The 8,016-nt window shown below is 46.3% G+C and overlaps 3 non-coding genes across 3 annotated transcripts; all 3 read right to left on the reverse strand.

Annotated features, from left to right (window-relative positions):
* Window positions 1-622: 622 nt before the first annotated feature.
* Window positions 623-704, reverse strand: TRNAS-GCU (transfer RNA serine (anticodon GCU)). The gene has a single exon. It is a non-coding gene; the product is annotated as a tRNA-Ser (tRNA).
* Window positions 705-1,855: 1,151 nt separating this feature from the next.
* TRNAS-GCU (transfer RNA serine (anticodon GCU)) lies at window positions 1,856-1,937 on the reverse strand. Its single transcript has one exon. It is a non-coding gene; the product is annotated as a tRNA-Ser (tRNA).
* A 2,384-nt stretch (window positions 1,938-4,321) lies between these two features.
* On the reverse strand, window positions 4,322-4,403 carry TRNAS-GCU (transfer RNA serine (anticodon GCU)). Its single transcript has one exon. It is a non-coding gene; the product is annotated as a tRNA-Ser (tRNA).
* Between the last annotated feature and the right edge of the window lie 3,613 nt (window positions 4,404-8,016).

Here is an 8,016-nt window from a genome sequence, read left to right on the forward strand (position 1 = left end):
GTATCTGCTCACCTTCCTTTTTCCAGCCCTGAAAAGAAAAACCATGAAGGTTTGAGCCACCCCATCAGGTCATGAAAGGTTGCAGGAATTGGAAACATCCGATAGCAGTGGCGTTTTTTTTAAGCTGCACAGCTGTGCCAGCTTTGCCATCACAAGGCGCTGTGGCTTAGTTGGTTAAAGCGCCTGTCTAGTAAACAGGAGATCCTGAGTTCGAATCTCGGCAGTGCCTTTCTTTCTTCTCTTTTGAGCTTCTGAAGCAAACCAAAAAAAAGTTATTCGCTCACGTCTGACATCTTACTTGTCTTTCACACAGTCCTAAGGTAGACCAGTCAGGGGATCTAGAATCAGTACCAGCTAAAGGCTGCAAAGGACAAAGAGGCCTTCATCTTCATGAGAAGGCCGAGGATGCCATCAAGCATGAAAAATAAAAAGAGTGGACTTAACCCGTTGATATGCCACGTAACTTGTATGCCACACAACAAATATGCGTCTTTCCTAGCTTTAATAAGAGCCGTCTTGAGAGGTCACAGTTAAAGTCCACCATGGAGGGGACAATCACTGCTTGTCCAGTAAAAAGAGGATTAGCAAACAAAGATTTCAGCTTGGACGAAGCAGAAGAAATCGACGAGGATGGGATTCGAACCCATGCATGCAGAGCACAATGGATTAGCAGTCCATCGCCTTAACCACTCGGCCACCTCGTCCTGGTGAGCGCCGTGGTTCCCTTTGACAAACTCCCAAACAAAGTGTGCCTAGTCGGTGCCTGCAGAGTTTTGCTGATCGGTCATGGGCTGAGTGGGTCATACCTCGCCTCCTACAGTAAGTAATGCCTCAAGAAGATGCATGGAAAACCCTTGAAAGGTGGACCTATGCTAAGGGATGCCAAACCATTTCCAGACATCCCTGGCATGTCTTCCATCCATCTATTCTGCCTTATGCATGGAAAGCAGAGCAGGTAACAATTCTTGCTCTGCTAAGAAGCGGCTCAATCACCTATGGAACCGCAAACCTCTAGCTCTCCACGAAGTTCCAGCTGCTATTGTCGTCTGCAAATTTGTCGGTGTGGATGCCTTTTTCAAAAAGTTTTTGCTTTTCTAATTGTCATGACTGAAAGCTTCATCCTTTTACAAGTTGCTGCCAAGTATGGAACAGAACTCCAGTACCGTGTGGGCCCTTAAAGAAAGCAGTGGAAAACGACTGCGGATAAAGGGACACACCTCAGTTGTCTACCTAGTATCTGCTCACCTTCCTTTTTCCAGCCCTGAAAAGAAAAACCATGAAGGTTTGAGCCACCCCATCAGGTCATGAAAGGTTGCAGGAATTGGAAACATCCGATAGCAGTGGCGTTTTTTTTAAGCTGCACAGCTGTGCCAGCTTTGCCATCACAAGGCGCTGTGGCTTAGTTGGTTAAAGCGCCTGTCTAGTAAACAGGAGATCCTAAATTCGAATCTCAGCAGTGCCTTTCTTTCTTCTTTTTTGAGCTTCTGAAGCAAACCAAAAAAAAGTTATTCGCTCACGTCTGACATCTTACTTGTCTTTCACACAGTCCTAAGGTAGACCAGTCAGGGGATCTAGAATCAGTACCAGCTAAAGGCTGCAAAGGACAAAGAGGCCTTCATCTTCATGAGAAGGCCGAGGATGCCATCAAGCATGAAAAATAAAAAGAGTGGACTTAACCCGTTGATATGCCACGTAACTTGTATGCCACACAACAAATATGCGTCTTTCCTAGCTTTAATAAGAGCCGTCTTGAGAGGTCACAGTTAAAGTCCACCATGGAGGGGACAATCACTGCTTGTCCAGTAAAAAGAGGATTAGCAAACAAAGATTTCAGCTTGGACGAAGCAGAAGAAATCGACGAGGATGGGATTCGAACCCATGCATGCAGAGCACAATGGATTAGCAGTCCATCGCCTTAACCACTCGGCCACCTCGTCCTGGTGAGCGCCGTGGTTCCCTTTGACAAACTCCCAAACAAAGTGTGCCTAGTCGGTGCCTGCAGAGTTTTGCTGATCGGTCATGGGCTGAGTGGGTCATACCTCGCCTCCTACAGTAAGTAATGCCTCAAGAAGATGCATGGAAAACCCTTGAAAGGTGGACCTATGCTAAGGGATGCCAAACCATTTCCAGACATCCCTGGCATGTCTTCCATCCATCTATTCTGCCTTATGCATGGAAAGCAGAGCAGGTAACAATTCTTGCTCTGCTAAGAAGCGGCTCAATCACCTATGGAACCGCAAACCTCTAGCTCTCCACGAAGTTCCAGCTGCTATTGTCGTCTGCAAATTTGTCGGTGTGGATGCCTTTTTCAAAAAGTTTTTGCTTTTCTAATTGTCATGACTGAAAGCTTCATCCTTTTACAAGTTGCTGCCAAGTATGGAACAGAACTCCAGTACCGTGTGGGCCCTTAAAGAAAGCAGTGGAAAACGACTGCGGATAAAGGGACACACCTCAGTTGTCTACCTAGTATCTGCTCACCTTCCTTTTTCCAGCCCTGAAAAGAAAAACCATGAAGGTTTGAGCCACCCCATCAGGTCATGAAAGGTTGCAGGAATTGGAAACATCCGATAGCAGTGGCGTTTTTTTTAAGCTGCACAGCTGTGCCAGCTTTGCCATCACAAGGCGCTGTGGCTTAGTTGGTTAAAGCGCCTGTCTAGTAAACAGGAGATCCTGAGTTCGAATCTCGGCAGTGCCTTTCTTTCTTCTCTTTTGAGCTTCTGAAGCAAACCAAAAAAAAGTTATTCGCTCACGTCTGACATCTTACTTGTCTTTCACACAGTCCTAAGGTAGACCAGTCAGGGGATCTAGAATCAGTACCAGCTAAAGGCTGCAAAGGACAAAGAGGCCTTCATCTTCATGAGAAGGCCGAGGATGCCATCAAGCATGAAAAATAAAAAGAGTGGACTTAACCCGTTGATATGCCACGTAACTTGTATGCCACACAACAAATATGCGTCTTTCCTAGCTTTAATAAGAGCCGTCTTGAGAGGTCACAGTTAAAGTCCACCATGGAGGGGACAATCACTGCTTGTCCAGTAAAAAGAGGATTAGCAAACAAAGATTTCAGCTTGGACGAAGCAGAAGAAATCGACGAGGATGGGATTCGAACCCATGTATGCAGAGCACAATGGATTAGCAGTCCATCGCCTTAACCACTCGGCCACCTCGTCCTGGTGAGCGCTGTGGTTCCCTTTGACAAACTCCCAAACAAAGTGTGCCTAGTCGGTGCCTGCAGAGTTTTGCTGATCGGTCATGGGCTGAGTGGGTCATACCTCGCCTCCTACAGTAAGTAATGCCTCAAGAAGATGCATGGAAAACCCTTGAAAGGTGGACCTATGCTAAGGGATGCCAAACCATTTCCAGACATCCCTGGCATGTCTTCCATCCATCTATTCTGCCTTATGCATGGAAAGCAGAGCAGGTAACAATTCTTGCTCTGCTAAGAAGCGGCTCAATCACCTATGGAACCGCAAACCTCTAGCTCTCCACGAAGTTCCAGCTGCTATTGTCGTCTGCAAATTTGTCGGTGTGGATGCCTTTTTCAAAAAGTTTTTGCTTTTCTAATTGTCATGACTGAAAGCTTCATCCTTTTACAAGTTGCTGCCAAGTATGGAACAGAACTCCAGTACCGTGTGGGCCCTTAAAGAAAGCAGTGGAAAACGACTGCGGATAAAGGGACACACCTCAGTTGTCTACCTAGTATCTGCTCACCTTCCTTTTTCCAGCCCTGAAAAGAAAAACCATGAAGGTTTGAGCCACCCCATCAGGTCATGAAAGGTTGCAGGAATTGGAAACATCCGATAGCAGTGGCGTTTTTTTTAAGCTGCACAGCTGTGCCAGCTTTGCCATCACAAGGCGCTGTGGCTTAGTTGGTTAAAGCGCCTGTCTAGTAAACAGGAGATCCTAAATTCGAATCTCAGCAGTGCCTTTCTTTCTTCTTTTTTGAGCTTCTGAAGCAAACCAAAAAAAAGTTATTCGCTCACGTCTGACATCTTACTTGTCTTTCACACAGTCCTAAGGTAGACCAGTCAGGGGATCTAGAATCAGTACCAGCTAAAGGCTGCAAAGGACAAAGAGGCCTTCATCTTCATGAGAAGGCCGAGGATGCCATCAAGCATGAAAAATAAAAAGAGTGGACTTAACCCGTTGATATGCCACGTAACTTGTATGCCACACAACAAATATGCGTCTTTCCTAGCTTTAATAAGAGCCGTCTTGAGAGGTCACAGTTAAAGTCCACCATGGAGGGGACAATCACTGCTTGTCCAGTAAAAAGAGGATTAGCAAACAAAGATTTCAGCTTGGACGAAGCAGAAGAAATCGACGAGGATGGGATTCGAACCCATGCATGCAGAGCACAATGGATTAGCAGTCCATCGCCTTAACCACTCGGCCACCTCGTCCTGGTGAGCGCCGTGGTTCCCTTTGACAAACTCCCAAACAAAGTGTGCCTAGTCGGTGCCTGCAGAGTTTTGCTGATCGGTCATGGGCTGAGTGGGTCATACCTCGCCTCCTACAGTAAGTAATGCCTCAAGAAGATGCATGGAAAACCCTTGAAAGGTGGACCTATGCTAAGGGATGCCAAACCATTTCCAGACATCCCTGGCATGTCTTCCATCCATCTATTCTGCCTTATGCATGGAAAGCAGAGCAGGTAACAATTCTTGCTCTGCTAAGAAGCGGCTCAATCACCTATGGAACCGCAAACCTCTAGCTCTCCACGAAGTTCCAGCTGCTATTGTCGTCTGCAAATTTGTCGGTGTGGATGCCTTTTTCAAAAAGTTTTTGCTTTTCTAATTGTCATGACTGAAAGCTTCATCCTTTTACAAGTTGCTGCCAAGTATGGAACAGAACTCCAGTACCGTGTGGGCCCTTAAAGAAAGCAGTGGAAAACGACTGCGGATAAAGGGACACACCTCAGTTGTCTACCTAGTATCTGCTCACCTTCCTTTTTCCAGCCCTGAAAAGAAAAACCATGAAGGTTTGAGCCACCCCATCAGGTCATGAAAGGTTGCAGGAATTGGAAACATCCGATAGCAGTGGCGTTTTTTTTAAGCTGCACAGCTGTGCCAGCTTTGCCATCACAAGGCGCTGTGGCTTAGTTGGTTAAAGCGCCTGTCTAGTAAACAGGAGATCCTGAGTTCGAATCTCGGCAGTGCCTTTCTTTCTTCTCTTTTGAGCTTCTGAAGCAAACCAAAAAAAAGTTATTCGCTCACGTCTGACATCTTACTTGTCTTTCACACAGTCCTAAGGTAGACCAGTCAGGGGATCTAGAATCAGTACCAGCTAAAGGCTGCAAAGGACAAAGAGGCCTTCATCTTCATGAGAAGGCCGAGGATGCCATCAAGCATGAAAAATAAAAAGAGTGGACTTAACCCGTTGATATGCCACGTAACTTGTATGCCACACAACAAATATGCGTCTTTCCTAGCTTTAATAAGAGCCGTCTTGAGAGGTCACAGTTAAAGTCCACCATGGAGGGGACAATCACTGCTTGTCCAGTAAAAAGAGGATTAGCAAACAAAGATTTCAGCTTGGACGAAGCAGAAGAAATCGACGAGGATGGGATTCGAACCCATGTATGCAGAGCACAATGGATTAGCAGTCCATCGCCTTAACCACTCGGCCACCTCGTCCTGGTGAGCGCTGTGGTTCCCTTTGACAAACTCCCAAACAAAGTGTGCCTAGTCGGTGCCTGCAGAGTTTTGCTGATCGGTCATGGGATGAGTGGGTCATACCTCGCCTCCTACACTAAGTAATGCCTCAAGAAGATGCATGGAAAACCCTTGAAAGGTGGACCTATGCTAAGGGATGCCAAACCATTTCCAGACATCCCTGGCATGTCTTCCATCCATCTATTCTGCCTTATGCATGGAAAGCAGAGCAGGTAACAATTCTTGCTCTGCTAAGAAGCGGCTCAATCACCTATGGAACCGCAAACCTCTAGCTCTCCACGAAGTTCCAGCTGCTATTGTCGTCTGCAAATTTGTCGGTGTGGATGCCTTTTTCAAAAAGTTTTTGCTTTTCTAATTGTCATGACTGAAAGCTTCATCCTTTTACAAGTTGCTGCCAAGTATGGAACAGAACTCCAGTACCGTGTGGGCCCTTAAAGAAAGCAGTGGAAAACGACTGCGGATAAAGGGACACACCTCAGTTGTCTACCTAGTATCTGCTCACCTTCCTTTTTCCAGCCCTGAAAAGAAAAACCATGAAGGTTTGAGCCACCCCATCAGGTCATGAAAGGTTGCAGGAATTGGAAACATCCGATAGCAGTGGCGTTTTTTTTAAGCTGCACAGCTGTGCCAGCTTTGCCATCACAAGGCGCTGTGGCTTAGTTGGTTAAAGCGCCTGTCTAGTAAACAGGAGATCCTGAGTTCGAATCTCGGCAGTGCCTTTCTTTCTTCTCTTTTGAGCTTCTGAAGCAAACCAAAAAAAAGTTATTCGCTCACGTCTGACATCTTACTTGTCTTTCACACAGTCCTAAGGTAGACCAGTCAGGGGATCTAGAATCAGTACCAGCTAAAGGCTGCAAAGGACAAAGAGGCCTTCATCTTCATGAGAAGGCCGAGGATGCCATCAAGCATGAAAAATAAAAAGAGTGGACTTAACCCGTTGATATGCCACGTAACTTGTATGCCACACAACAAATATGCGTCTTTCCTAGCTTTAATAAGAGCCGTCTTGAGAGGTCACAGTTAAAGTCCACCATGGAGGGGACAATCACTGCTTGTCCAGTAAAAAGAGGATTAGCAAACAAAGATTTCAGCTTGGACGAAGCAGAAGAAATCGACGAGGATGGGATTCGAACCCATGCATGCAGAGCACAATGGATTAGCTGTCCATCGCCTTAACCACTCGGCCACCTCGTCCTGGTGAGCGCCGTGGTTCCCTTTGACAAACTCCCAAACAAAGTGTGCCTAGTCGGTGCCTGCAGAGTTTTGCTGATCGGTCATGGGCTGAGTGGGTCATACCTCGCCTCCTACAGTAAGTAATGCCTCAAGAAGATGCATGGAAAACCCTTGAAAGGTGGACCTATGCTAAGGGATGCCAAACCATTTCCAGACATCCCTGGCATGTCTTCCATCCATCTATTCTGCCTTATGCATGGAAAGCAGAGCAGGTAACAATTCTTGCTCTGCTAAGAAGCGGCTCAATCACCTATGGAACCGCAAACCTCTAGCTCTCCACGAAGTTCCAGCTGCTATTGTCGTCTGCAAATTTGTCGGTGTGGATGCCTTTTTCAAAAAGTTTTTGCTTTTCTAATTGTCATGACTGAAAGCTTCATCCTTTTACAAGTTGCTGCCAAGTATGGAACAGAACTCCAGTACCGTGTGGGCCCTTAAAGAAAGCAGTGGAAAACGACTGCGGATAAAGGGACACACCTCAGTTGTCTACCTAGTATCTGCTCACCTTCCTTTTTCCAGCCCTGAAAAGAAAAACCATGAAGGTTTGAGCCACCCCATCAGGTCATGAAAGGTTGCAGGAATTGGAAACATCCGATAGCAGTGGCGTTTTTTTTAAGCTGCACAGCTGTGCCAGCTTTGCCATCACAAGGCGCTGTGGCTTAGTTGGTTAAAGCGCCTGTCTAGTAAACAGGAGATCCTGAGTTCGAATCTCGGCAGTGCCTTTCTTTCTTCTCTTTTGAGCTTCTGAAGCAAACCAAAAAAAAGTTATTCGCTCACGTCTGACATCTTACTTGTCTTTCACACAGTCCTAAGGTAGACCAGTCAGGGGATCTAGAATCAGTACCAGCTAAAGGCTGCAAAGGACAAAGAGGCCTTCATCTTCATGAGAAGGCCGAGGATGCCATCAAGCATGAAAAATAAAAAGAGTGGACTTAACCCGTTGATATGCCACGTAACTTGTATGCCACACAACAAATATGCGTCTTTCCTAGCTTTAATAAGAGCCGTCTTGAGAGGTCACAGTTAAAGTCCACCATGGAGGGGACAATCACTGCTTGTCCAGTAAAAAGAGGATTAGCAAACAAAGATTTCAGCTTGGACGAAGCAGAAG

The sequence above is a fragment of the Engystomops pustulosus genome, chromosome 7 (assembly GCF_040894005.1).
Source record: "Engystomops pustulosus chromosome 7, aEngPut4.maternal, whole genome shotgun sequence".
Taxonomy (NCBI): domain Eukaryota; kingdom Metazoa; phylum Chordata; class Amphibia; order Anura; family Leptodactylidae; genus Engystomops; species Engystomops pustulosus.